The sequence below is a fragment of the Protopterus annectens genome, chromosome 5.part1, assembly GCF_019279795.1.
Source record: "Protopterus annectens isolate FY-2018-M chromosome 5.part1, PAN1.0, whole genome shotgun sequence".
In the NCBI taxonomy this organism is placed as follows: domain Eukaryota; kingdom Metazoa; phylum Chordata; order Ceratodontiformes; family Protopteridae; genus Protopterus; species Protopterus annectens.
The window spans coordinates 447,249,030-447,263,421 of record NC_056736.1 but is presented as its reverse complement, the minus strand read 5'-3'; positions in this window follow the sequence as shown (position 1 = coordinate 447,263,421).

Genomic DNA, 14,392 nt, shown 5'->3' with positions numbered 1-14,392 from the left:
GTCTCCAGTCCCCTGTTTTCTTTGGAACTAAAGAAATATGAGCAAGTTCGGAATACTCTCTGGTCTGTGGGGACTTCTTGGATCACTTTTTTTTAAGCAACTTTTGAATTTCTAAGGTTGCTTGTTCCTTCTGACTAGGTGGAATGTCAGAAATTGGTTTGCAGGAGTGAGGAAGGAGAAAGTACAGTTTTGTACCTACCATAAATGTAGATGTTAGAGTGATAATACAGCTGCAGTCATAACAGATGGGTTCTCCTGCCGTCAGGCGGGTCCTCGGTCGGCCGAATTCCAAAATCTAGGTCCGGCATCGGTTGTCGTCGCTTCTTCCCTGACGTCAGTGCGACGGGGTATAAAGGAACCAGCCCACGCCATTTTCTTCAGTTTTTCTTGCCCCAGATGTCAGGTGCCCCCAGAAGGAAGGCAATACATACATTTGTGTAATAAAGCAATGCAATATAATCAAAATACAGTAGTTGCAAGCAAATACACCATAAATGAATACCCCAATCAGGTTGTATGAGGAGGTGTTAGCCAATAGGCCTGTCCCAAGAGAGGAAGGAGGGAGGGAAACCTGGACTGCAGCTGTATTAGCACTCTATCTATATTATGGTAGGTACAAAACTGTACTATGTTCATCGTGCATACAGCTGCAGTCATAACAGATGGGTAGAATCCCAAAGCTAAGAAAGGGGTGGTAGGCACTAGGTGGAACTAGGAGGAGCCAGGATGCCCTGCAAGACTGCAGTGGCAAAGCCTGCTCTAGTTTTGGAGTATAATGGTAGGTGGTAGTGCTTGGAGAAGGTATGCACAGAACTCCAAGTGGCTGCTTCCAAAATATCTTTGGTAGGAATTCCTCTGAGGAAAGCTGCAGAGGTAGCTGTGGCCCTTGTGGAGTGAGATCTGATGCCTGTAGGTACAGTTTTGCCATGAAAAGAATAGCAAAAGCGTATGCAGTGGGCTATCCATTTTGAAATTGTCCGTTTGGAAATTGGCTTTCCTTGAGCTCCTATAGCATAGGACACAAAGTTGTTCTGATTTTCTGAAAGGCTTTGTTCTGTCCAAATAATAACGCAGTTGTCTGTGGATGTCCAAGGAATGTAGTAATCTCTCCCCTTTATTTTGAGGATTAGGATAAAAGGTAGGTAAGTGTATGGCCTGATTCAAAGCTACCCTGGATGCCACTTTTGGCATAAAGGACGGATTGGTTCGTAAGGAAACTCTGTCCTGATGGAAGATGATAAAAGGCTGCACAGCCATGAGAGCTTGTAGTTCTGAAACTCTACGGGCTGAGGTAATAGCCAAGCTGTTTTCCAGGACAAATATTGCAAATCTGATGAGGCAGCTGGCTCAAAGGGAGGCAAGGTCAGTTTTTCCAGAATGAAATTGAGATCCCAAGCAGGTATTGGTAATTTCCTTGGGGGTTTTAGAATCTTAGCCCCTCTGAGGAACTGTCTTAAGAGAGGGTGAGAGAATAAGGGTGGATCAGTGTTGTATTCTGCAGAAATGGCTGAGGCATGGATTTTGATGGAGGAGAATGAAGTCCACTGCTTAGCAGCTCAGCTAGATACTGTAGTATTTGAGGTAAATTCAGTTTTCCAGGATCCTGGCCCTTTTTCTCATTCCAGACACAAAACCGTTTCCATTTTGCGGAGTAAGCTTTTCTAGATGACAGCCTTCTGGCCTCCAAAATGACATCCTGCATCTCCTTGAAGAGTAGGGTCTGCTGTGATGCTAAGGAATCTTCCATGCAGCTAGATTGAGTGCTTTTAGCTGGCGGTGAAGAGTTTTGAAGCTGTGCTGAGTCAGGAGAAGAGGCAATAGAGGCAGGGTCCATGGTGGGGAATGTGTCAGGCTCCTCAGGAGTGGGTACCAGTGTTGTCTTGGCCAGTCTGGAGCAATGAGAATCATCTTTGGTCTGTCTGCTCTGGTTTTCAATAGAACTTTGGGCAGCAGAGGAAGAGGTGGGAAGGCAAACTGTCACTGATGTCCAACTGAAAGAGCGTCCACTCTCCAGGCCTTTGGATGGAAAATCCTTGAGCAGAATTTTGTCAACTGGTGATTTTTGTGGGAGGCAAAGAGGTCTACGTCTGTCCTTCCCCACGCTTGGATTATCTCTGTAAAAACTTTTGGATGCAACTTCCATTCGTGTGGATCTGTCATATTTCTGCTTAGGTTGTCTGCCAGCGTGTTATCCTTGCCTGGCAAGTACTGTGCTTGTAGTTCAATTTGTAAGTCCATGGCCATGTTCCAAAGTGACATGGCCAGTCTGCATAGGGGGTATGAATGTGTTCCTCCCAGTTTGTTTATGTACCACATAACTGTGGTGTTGTCCGTTCTTATCAATAGTTGACCTGGTTTGCAGAAGGTCTTTGAAAGCTATAATAGCATTTATTACTGCTAGCATTTCCTTTTGATTGATGTGAAGGTGCTTTTCGTTTTGGGACCATTTGCCCTGAATGCACTGATCTGTCATGTGCACCCCCCAGGCGTAGTCCGAGGCATCTGTTGTGATGACTTGATTTGCTTGAGGCTTGCTGAATGGAAGACCTGCGTTTGTTTGGCATGCTTGAGCCCACCACAGAAATTCCTTTTGAAGACATTAGTGGTATTATTGTTTCCAAACTGTGGCTGTGTTGAGACCATAGGTTTTTCAGGTACCATTGAAGTTTCCTCATGTGCAGCTTTGCACATGGGATTAGCAAGATGCAAGATGCCATGAATCCCAGAGCCTGCAGGATTTTCCTTGCAGTCAGCCTGGTGCAATTTGCTAGTGCTCTGAAGTATTGAGTTAGTTGCCCCTGCTTCTCTGGCGTGAGGTAGGCCATCTGCGTGTCTGTGTCCAAGTTGGCACCCAGGAAAATTATTTTCCGAGAGGGTATTAGTCTTGATTTCTTTTTGTTGACTGTGTATCCCAGAGAGTTCAACATTATTACATAAGCCAGATGTTTCAGAAGAATGTGCTTGCTGTCCGCTTGGATCAGGCAGTCGTCCAAATAGGGGTATATTTGTATCCCTTGAAGTCTGCAGCAGGCAATTACTGATGCCAGGCATTTCGTGAATACTCTGGGCGCAGTAGATAAGCCAAAGGGCAATGCAGAGAATTGATAATGGGTTGAACCTGCAAGAAATCTGAGGTATCTTCTTGCAATTTTGTCTGATTGGGACATGCAGGTATGCCTCCTTGAGGTCCAATGTTACCAGCCAAGACTCCTTGCCCAGCATGGGAAGAAGCTGCTGTAGGGTGAGCATCTTGAATTTTGGTACGAGTAGAAATGTGTTTAGGATGGATAGGTCCAAAATAGGTCTCCAATCTTTTCCCTTCCTTGGTACCAGGAAGAGTCTAGAATAAAAACCTTGACCTTGTTCGTGCGTAGGTACCTCTTGAATAGCTTTCATGTCTATGAGATCTGTAATTTGCCTTTGTGCCTCTGCCCTTTGATTGTGTGGCAGGTTTGGCATGCCTCTCATTTTTGGAAGGGTGTGAAAATGGAATCTGTAGCCTCTGTTTATAATGTCCAGGATCCATTTGTCTTTTGTGACAATATGCTAATTTTTTGAAAATAATGCCAGTTTTCCTCCTAAGGGTGCTGCCATTTGAGTCTTGCTTGGCATGCAAAGGGGAAAGTCATTGGGCTTGCTTTCTGAATGGTTGCGAGTTATCCTCACCACCTCTGTGTAGGAGCTTGCCATTGTCTGCCTCTAAACGATCCTTGGGATGGTCCTCTGCCCTCGGGCGCCTGTATCTACCTCTTTGGGGTCTGTCCGTGGCTGGAAAGGCAAATTTTTGGAAGGCCAATTTCTACTAAAACGTGGGGCTTGTACCTGTAGAAATTCTCACAGTTTGCATTGATTTAGCCTTTTCCTCCATTTTCCTTAATACCTCCTCAGCATAAGCACCAAATAATACATCCTTTTGTAGATGGGCATCTAGTAATTTTGCTTTGACATGATTTGGCAAGGATTGTTCCTTGAGCCAAGCATGCCTACGTATGACTGATACTGTAACAGCAGCTCTACATGAGGCCTCTAGAGCATCAAAACCACATTGTAAGGTATGCTCACCCACTTGTTCTGCACTATGCATCAAATCCTGCAACTCCAAGTCTGGTTGTTCAGGTTGTGACATTTTACTTTTCAATTGTGATAACAAAAACTGTTGGTATTTTAGCATATGGAAAGTACAGTTTTGTACCTACCATAAATGTAGATGTTCGAGGATTCCATTGCTGCAGTCCTGACTATTGGGTATAGTCCGCGTCCCAGTCGGCCCGAATACCAGAGTATAAGGCTGACGTCGGTCAGGGCGCATTAGACTGACGTCAGTACGTCAGGGTACTAATGCGCATGACCGATGTCATATCCTCAGTCTTTTCTTGCCCCAGATGTCAGAAGATCCTAAAAAGACAAGTCCCAAAAAACCTGCACCAAAAACATGTACAATATATATACAACAATATATACAAAAATATAAGCATGTAAACTCACCTACACAACCACCCCTAAATACAGAGGGGAAGGAGGGAGGGTAAATTGGACTGCAGCAATGGAATCCATGAAACATCTACATTTATGGTAGGTACAAAACTGTACTATGTTCTTCGTCTTCCATTGCTGCAGTCCTGACTATTGGGTAGAATCCCAAAGCAGAGGTAAGGGAGGCTGGCAAATTATAAAGAAGTAGGAGCTGACAACATGCCTTGCAAAACAGCTGTGGCAAAACCAGCCCTAGACTTAGAGTAGATAGGAAGGTGATAATGCTTAGAGAAAGTATGCACTGAACTCCAAGTAGCTGCTTCCAAAATATCCTTAGTTGCCACCCCCCTTAGAAATGCTGTTGAAGTGGCAGTAGCCCTAGTGGAATGAGGCCTAATCCCAGCTGGAATCTCCTTGCCATGATGGGAATAACAAAATGCAATGCAAAAGCCAATCCACCTAGAAATAGTTTGTTTTGACACAGGCTTGCCCTGAGAACTCAAAGCAAAAGAAACAAACAACTGCTGAGACTGCCTAAAATCCTTAGTCCTGCTTAAATAATAACGCAATTGCCTGTGAACATCTAAAGTGTGCAAAATCTTCTCCCCTTTATTTTGAGGTTCTGCAAAAAACGTAGGCAAATGAATAGTTTGGTTTAAAGCCACACTAGAAACCACCTTAGGCATAAAAGAAGGATTAGTACGTAATGATACCCTATCCTTATGGAAAATCAAAAAGGGCTCTACTGCCATAAGGGCCTGCAACTCAGACACCCTTCTTGCAGAAGTAATAGCCAGCAGAAAAGCAGTCTTCCATGACAAGAATTTCAATTCAGCAGTGGCTGCAGGCTCAAAAGGTTGTAGAGTAAGTTTTTCCAACACAAAATTGAGATCCCAAGCAGGAGTAGGAGCTCTATTGGGGTCTTATATTCTTTGCCCCTCTAAGAAACTGCTTGAACAAAGGATGCGAAAACAAAGGTGGGTCACAATCATAGTGAGCTGAAATTGCTGCAGCATGAATCTTTATGGAAGAGAAGGACAAACCTTTGTCCAACAATTCAGTAAGATATTGAAGAGCCACACTCAAATTAGGCTCAGAAATCTCCAAATGCCTTGCTGTACTCCAAAATAAAAATCTCTTCCATTTTTCTGCATACACTTTCCTTGTACTAGGTCTTCTAGCTTCCATAATCACATTTAAAACTTGTTGAGGAAGTTGAGACCTGCTGTGTTTCAACACAGAATATGCCAAGCTGTTAGATGAAGAGAGTGTAGTTTGACATTGAGCAGATGACCGTCCTTCTGAGATAACAGATGAGGAATCAGAGGTAAAGGCCATGGAGGCTTCTTTACCAGACTCCGATAGAGGGTACCAGTGTTGCGAGGCCAATCTGGAGCTATCAAAATCATCCTTGGCCTGTCTTGTCTGACCTTTAACAGTACCTTTGGAAGAAGAGGTAGAGGTGGAAAGGCATACACATGAAGGTTTTTCCAACTGAAAGACAGAGCATCCACTTTCCAAGCCGTGTGATGAAACCCCTTTGTGCAATACTTTGGCAGCTGGTGGTTTAGTGGAGAAGCGAACAGATCTATGTCTGGAGTTCCCCATGACACTGTCAGTTTCTGAAATACATGAAGATCCAGTTTCCACTCGTGGGGATCCATGATTTGTCTGCTTAACACATCTGCTAAGGAGTTCTGTGCTCCTGGCAGAAACCTTGCCTGAAGAGTTAGTTGCAGGCTTAGCGGAGTCTCCCATAAAATCATTGCTTGCCTGCATAGAGGATAAGAATGTGTTCCCCCTTGCTTGTTGATGTACCACATGAGAGTTGTGTTGTCTGTTAGAATCAACACCTGCCCTGGAAGAAGTAACTCCTTGAAAGCCATTAATGCAAACTGGACTGCTAACATCTCCTTCATGTTGATATGTAGATGCTGTAGTCTGGCAGGCCACTTGTCTTGTATCCACTTTCCATTTAGATGAGCTCCCCAAGCAATGTCCGAGGCATCTGTCGTCAAGATCTGACTTGCCTCTGGCCGGGTCACAGAGAGTCCCTTGTTTAGGTGACATTCCTGAGCCCACCACAAGAATTCTTTTTGAAGGCAAGGTATTATTTGAATGACAGTGTCCAAATCCTGGCAGTGCTGTGTCCATACATTTTGAGATACCATTGTAACTTCCTCATATGCAGTTTGGCATTGGGAAGCACCAGAATACAAGATGCCATGAACCCTAATGCTTGAAGGACTGTCCTTGCAGTCAGCACGGACTGATGAGATAGTTGATGGAAGTAAAGTGACAGACTCTTTTGTTTGTCCGGGGTTAAAAGGCCATCTGGGCTGCTGTATTCAGTCTCACACCCAGAAAGCACATGTCTTGAGAGGGTACTAGACTGGACTTTATTTCGTTCACAGAATACCCTAGGCATCTTAGCACTGCGATAACATATTCCAGGTGCTGTAGAAGAACTTCCTTTCTTGAGCCAGAATCAGGCAGTCGTCCAAGTAAGGATAGATTTGAATTCCTTGAAGCCTGAAGTAAGCTATCACTGGAGCCAGAACCTTTGTGAACACTCTGGGCAGTAGATAAGCCAAAGGGCAATGCAGAGAACTGATAATGAGAATTTCCAGTTGAAACCTGAGATATTTCCTGCAACTTAGCCTTATAGGCACATGAAGGTAAGCTTCTTTGAGATCTAAAGTTACCATCCAGTGATTTTTGCCCAGCAGAGGTAAAAGCTGTTGTAACGTCAACATCTTGAACTTGGGAATGTCCAGATAAGTGTTGAGGATAGATAAATCCAAAATTGGTCTCCACGTGTTTCCCTTCTTTGGTACAAGGAACAGGCGAGAATAAAATCCTAGGCCCCTTTCTGATACAGGGACTGGCTGGATGGCCCCTATGTGAAGTAACTGCAAAACTTGCTTGTGAGCCTCTTTTCTTTGTTGAGGAGGAACGTCTGGCATGCCTTTGAAAGGGGGCATTGTATGGAAGTAAAATCTGTAACCGTGGTGAATGATATCCAACACCCATTTGTCTTGAGTAATTAAATCCCAGTTTTCTTTGAAAATAGACAGTCTTCCTCCCAAAGGAGCTGCCAAACGTGAATCTGCTGGCAGCTGAAAAGGCAGGTCATTGGGTCTGTTTACGAAAGGACTGACCCCTGCCCTCACCAGAAGTCTGAGCAGGAGAACTCCTGTTCTAGGCCTAAAGAACCTTGAGCCCTGCCCTACCACGTCTAGACCTACCCCTAGACTGAGAATCATAAGCAGGATATGTCCACCCCTTAGCAGGCCAATTTCTACTAAACTTGGTGGCTGCACCTGCAAAAATCTTTAACAGTTTGCATAGACTTAGCTTTGTCCTCCATTTTCTTTAAAACTGCTTCCACAGGCGAACCAAACAACACATCAGACTGTAAAGGAGCATCCAAAATCCTTGTCTTAACATGCTCAGCTAAATTCTGATCCTTCAACCAGGCATGCCTGCGAAGAACAGAACTGGTAGCAGCCACCCTCGAGGAGGCCTGTACAGCATCAAAACCACATTGCAAAGAATGCTTACCCACTTGTTCAGAGACATGAACCAAATCCAGCAACTCTTTACACTCAATACCTTCCGCCAAAGCATCCACCTTAGATTTCAATTGTGAAAGGAGATAATTCTGATATTTTAGCATGTGAAACTGACAATTCAAAGCTCTCATGGCTAGAGTGGAAGAAGTGTACACTTTCTTTCCCCACCTATCCAAAGCCCTTGCCTCTTTATCAGTGGGAACAGGATTTTTAACCACAGAAGCCTTTACCCCCTTAGGCCCTTGAGAAATAGTTTCTGGGTCCGCCCTAGGACTCTTAAACAAATATTTATGAGCTTGGGCACCCTATAATACCTATCAGGCTTAACAGGAGCAGGAGGCAAAGAGTCAGGGTTCAGGGAAGCCTCTGCAAAACATCTTCCACCACATTCAACACAGGAGGAATAGCTAAAGGCCTATGCTGGGGTAAAACAAGAACTCCTAAGCCTTTTCCTGGAGTCAGAGTAATCCTGGCCTTCCCATTTAAAGTGCTCCCTCACGGAATGCAAAGTCTCTGAAAATGAGAAATCCTCAGGAGGAGAAGCTGTAGGGGTGGAATCATCCACATCAGAATCAGAATAAGTAGGAAAATCCTGCATATCTTCCACAGAAGATTCTGAAGCCTCTGAACACTGTTCAAAACTATCAAACTGGGGTTCCACCCTAGGCCTCTTAACAGGGGGGGAGCATAGAGCCCCTAATCATAGTAATCAAATCTTCTGCCATTTTAAGCATATGTTTCTTAGGAACAGAACCCGAAATGCTAGGAGAAGCCCCCACTGAAGCTGAAGTAGGCCTACCTCTCAAAGAAGTTTTGGCAACAGAAGGAGAGGCCCTAACTACCTTGGGAAGAGAGGGAAGAACAGTCACCTGAGAAGCCCCCTCAGCCTGGCCAACCTCCTGAGAAGGCACATCCTGTAAGAGTAAAGTTTCTGCCTGGGACTCTATGGAGACTCCTGGCAAAACCTCCGGCTCCACTGAGCCTTCTAAAGAACCGACGTCCGGGACTGCCGGTTCCTCAACCCTAGGCTTCACAGTTTTATCCTTGCGCTTCTTGGAAGAAGCGGGCGTCGGAGCATCCGACGGCATTTTATAATTGCAACGCTTCCCAAACACTAACCTGGCACAGTCTAACCTCCTCTTAATAGTGCGTTTGTTAAACCTAGCACAAGAGCGGCAACCAACAATGTCGTGCTCAGGCCCTAAACAAGGTATACACAAGGTATGATAATCCCTATGAGGTATCTGTTTCCCACAAGAAATACAGTTATTCACTTTTCTGACATCCGGTAAAATACTGAGGCAAGAAAAAACCAAAATGTTCCCCAACGGGGTACTTAGCCAACTCTGTTTCGGTCTGAAACTCCGGTTTCGGAAATATTTCAGTACGCCAACCTGCACTCGCAAAACTGCTTCTGCATCGGACCATGCGGCAAAAAAGACTGAGGATATGACGTCGGTCATGCGCATTAGTACCCTGACGTACTGACGTCAGTCTAATGCGCCCTGACCGACGTCAGCCTTATACTCTGGTATTCGGGCCGACTGGGACGCGGACTATACCCAATAGTCAGGACTGCAGCAATGGAAGACGAAGAACATCTGACAGTTTAAGGCCCTCATGGTTAAGGTAGCCAAGGTATATACCTTTTTTCCCCACCTTTCTAAGGATCTGGAATCTCTCTCAGAAGGTAATGGATTTTTAGCAGGGGAGGCCTTAATTCCCTTGGGTCCCTGTGAGATGGTTTCTGGGTCAGCAGCATGGCTTTTGTATAGAAATTGGTGCGAGTCAGGAACCCTGTAGTACCTGTCAGGCTTGACTGGGGCTGGAGGTAAAGAATCCGGGTTAAGGCAGGCCTCCGAGTAAACCTCTAGGATGTCCAAGACAGGAGGTATAGCCAGAGGCCTGTGCTGAGGTAGCAAGAGAAATTCCCTAAGCCTTTTCTTGGAATCTGAATAATCTTGGCCTTCCCAGTGGAAGTGTTCTCTTAAGGTATGCAAAGTTTCCCCAAATGAGTAATCCTCTGGGGGGGGGGATACAGAAGGAATGGACTCCTCTGCATCAGAGTCTTCAAAAGGGGAGTAAGAATGTTCCTGATCATCAGAGTGCTCTGAAATAATGGAGCCCTGATCAGAGGAGGGGGATTCTTCCTCCACTCTGGGTCTTTTGTCCGATGGGGGTTGAGAATCCCTGATAAGAGTAATTAAATCCTCAGCCATTTTAAGCATCTGTTTTTTAGGCATGGGGCCTGGAGATGGACCCTGTGTAGCTTGTCTATTAGAATGCATGGCTGCTTTAGACTTAGTGAAAGCCTTGATGGAAAAAGAAGAGGAAGGTCTGAAGACACCTTGAGAGGAGGCAGACCTGCCCACATTTTGAGATTCAACGCTAAGAGTGGCTTCGGTATCTGTAGTCGGGGTGTGGGCCAAGGAGCCTGCGACCTCGGGCACAGGAGACACCGCCAATGAAGTGCCGTCGGTAGTCAGGGGCTGTGTAGGTGCCTCGCTGAGAACCGGACCACGTGTATTCGGCTTTGGCATGGTGTCGGTAGAGGCCGCGGTGTCGGTCCTTATCATTGCGCTTTTTAGACAAAACTGGAGTCGGAGTATCCGACGACATAATATAGTTAAATGTTTTGCCAAAATAATGCTGGGCGAACTCCGCCCGACGCTTAATGGTGCGTTTGTTGAATGTAGCACAAAAGCGACAGACCGAGACGTTGTGGTCTGGGCCTAAACAAGGAATACAGAGGGAATGGAAATCCTTGTGCAGTATTTGCTTCCCACAAGAAATACAATTATTAACTTTGTCTGACATCGGTCTGAGGCAAGAAAAGTTTCCCCAACGGGGTACTTAGCTTTCAAGAAGACTTCGGTTTCAAAATATTCGTAATTTCAGGAGCTGGCCGACCGGCACTTGCGAACTGCTTCTGCTTCGGGCACCGCGCGGCATGAAAGACTGAAGAAAATGGCGTCGGCTGGTTCCTTTATACCCCTGTCGCACTGACGTCAGGGAAGAAGCGACGACAACCGACGCCGGACCTAGACTTTGGAATTCGGCCGACCGAAGACCCGCCTGACGGCAGGAGAACCCATCTGTTATGGCTGCAGCTGTATGCACGATGAACATCAATAATATATCCCCTGGACACTATGTCCTGCACCCATTTGCTGTTTATCTTTTGCCCGGTTTCGTTGCACAGAGAATCGCCCCCGACGGCCTCCAGAGGTGAGCAATCATGCACCCCTTCAAGAACGGTGAATGGACCCTACCAAAGAAAGATTCTCTGGAGCCCTGGTTCTGGGGGCCTCCCCTGCTGCGAAGGGAACATTATTGTTTTCTTTTCTGCCTCTAGGGGAGCTTTCACCCTGTGTGTCCTGGAAAAGATGTTTGATTTTCTGAACCACATCTTCCCACCATCTCTCTGACCTTTGGGAAAGGGTCTGATAGATTTCTAAAAACGTACTCCAATGGTATATACAAGGTCTTGCCTTTCTGTTCAAACCTGGTGAGTGTTTCTTTTACTTTAGGCCCAAAAAGAGAAGAGCCATCAAAAAGGGCATTAATGAAGGAAGAATTGAAGGGCTCTGCAAAATCACAAAGGCACATCCAGACCTGCTTTCTAAGAGAAATACCTGAACCCACAGCTCTACTCTTTCCATCTGCTGCATAAGATAAGAGTCTCATGGAAAAGTTAATTGAATTGAGGGTGGTGAACTGAGCAATGACAATGTGCCACCGCATCAGCTACAGCTCCATGGAGGGAATCTGAAAGTTCTTTCAACAGATCCCACTATAATCTGGTAAAGTGGGTCAAGTAGATCAGCAACCATAAGACAAAGGTTGCTGCCGAAAAGATGCGCTTCCCATACCTATCCATGATCCTGGAATCCTTATTCAGAGGATAGATAGAGGAACTGGTCTCAGATGGTTCCTTTTTAGTGGCTGCCGCCATGACCATGGCATCAACTGCAACACCTTCTGTTAAGAAGGGCTTGCCTTGGGACAGTAATGTACTTATTTGGCTTCCTAGGAGTTGGCTCTATGGAATCTGGGGTCTCCCAAGCCTTCCAAGAGATTAAGTCAATAAGTTCATTGAAAGGAGGGGTCAACCAAGAGGATGAGGTGCGAGACCCAAAAGCCTTCAGGTATACGGACTCCTCCGCTGAAGTGGATGAATATTGCCAGTCTCCTCTCTGCTTTAAAATATCCAGGATGTCTCCAAAAGAAACATCTTCAAGAGGTGACCATGGGGGACCCTTCTGCATCATCAAAATCAGTATCAGATGTGATAGATTCCTCTCCGTAGTCGAGATGCTTCCTCTTGCAAGTCCTCTTCTAAGGGACCTCCTCAGTGGGGTAATCAAGGGAAGTTTCAGAAGAAGGGGGTTCCCCTTGGACAACCTGAGGCCTGGGGGTCTCTGCGGTCCTGTGGAGAGGTTATATGAGAAGGCAAGGACACCTGCACAGAAGTGGGAATAAGATCCAAGTCAGACCGTCTGAAACTGGGACGTAGTCAAAACCCTCCTCATAACCTCAAAGCCAGTCTGCCCCTGCTCTAAAGAACACCCAGATCCAAAAAAAGCAAAGTAAAATCTTCGGCAAGCCACCACAGCTTGCCTACTGTTAACTATAAAAATTTTAGCGAGGCGAGCACTTTTGTTAACACCTTTAATACATGAACACAAAAAAATGATGAGCGCTTTCTGAAAAAAAGCTCAACTTGAAAGGCATTTCCACAAAGGAAATGCAACAAAATATTTTCAAACTTCACGTAAAAGTTTTTACTGACAACCACTAAACAGTAGCCTTCAGAAAATGTGTAGAACAGAAAAGCCACACTTTGCAAAAAAAAAAATTGTAGTGAAACATTTTCCTCGAGGGGTATTTATCTGCTCAGTATTGGTGAACTGTTAGCAGACTGATCCACTCAAACCCTGAAGGGAAGAATGCACTTCCATGGTAAAAAAAGCTCCAAAGTTTTCGTGCCATAGCCACTTACTTCATATATTGCACTCCTCAAGCTGCATGGCATGCTGAAGGTGCCATACTCATTTAGAAGCTGGCCCTATCCTTGGCATGACGTCCCATACACTTTAGACTACTGCAACAGTGATATAATGAACACTGAAAGGGTGAACCACTGAAGTTCAACTAGGTTGTACAACATGAGGAAAAATTAACTCTGGAACAAAGTTAACATAACAGAATAGACCAGTCTCTTAATGAGAATGTGCTTTAGAGAGAGGAATACTGTCAAAGTGGATGTATTCTGCAATTAAAATACAAAACTTGCACTAGTTTACTTCCTGAATCTTTACTCTTCATATATCCATAGGGGCCTGAAAAAGAAAATAAACATTATTCAACTTAACATACAATGACTGACTCTGGATTGTGAACAAAAATAAAAAATCAAACTATGATAAATGCCTCAAGATGTTAAAATATTTATGACCCTAACAACTCAAGCAGAGGAGACCCAAGTTTAATATTTTAAGAGTTTGGAAAGTAATGTACTCGCCACATTGTTCGATTTGTACCACCCATTTTTATTCTTCCTCAACAACTGAGTTCCAATCTGACCCTCAGATCTGACTTTGCCACTTTTTACAGCTCGTGGCTACTGGAAACTCCCGAGCTCCTCCCTTACCCATAACTCTCTAGTCCCCTACCATACCTCAGATCTTGTTTGCTGGACTTTTTATAGAAAAATTAAAAAAAATATAACATGAAAAACCAATACCCAAAGCTCAAAAGGAAGGAAAGTACAGTTGTGTACACCTACCATAAATGTAGATGTTAGAGTGTCTTCACTGTTGCAGTCATAACTGTAGGGTGCTCCTGCCGGCAGGCAGCCCGAGGTCGGCCAGAATCCCAAAGTCTGGGTCCGGCGTCAGCTGTACAATCCAGTACGCTGACGTCAGTACACTCTGGTACATAGCCCTCAGCCAACGCCATCTTCTCCAGCCTTTTTTGCCCTAGATGTCAGAAGTCCCCAATAGATCATAAATGAATCCCACTAGGAAACACAAATACACCACAAGAGAGAGAAAAAAGAGGGGATAGGAGGGAGGGAAACACCGACTGCAACAATGAAGACACTCGAACATCTACATTTATGGTAAGTGTACACAACTGTACTATGTTCATCGTGTTTCACTGTTGCAGTCATAACTGTAGGGTGGAATCCCAAAGCAGTGAAAAAAGGGAGGAGGTTTAGACAGAAGGGGCAGCAAGAAGACCCTGCAAAACAGCAGAGGCAAAGCCTGCCCTGGTCTTAGAATACAAAGGGAGATTGTAGTGCTTGGAAAAAGTATGCACAGAACTCCAAGTGGCAGCTT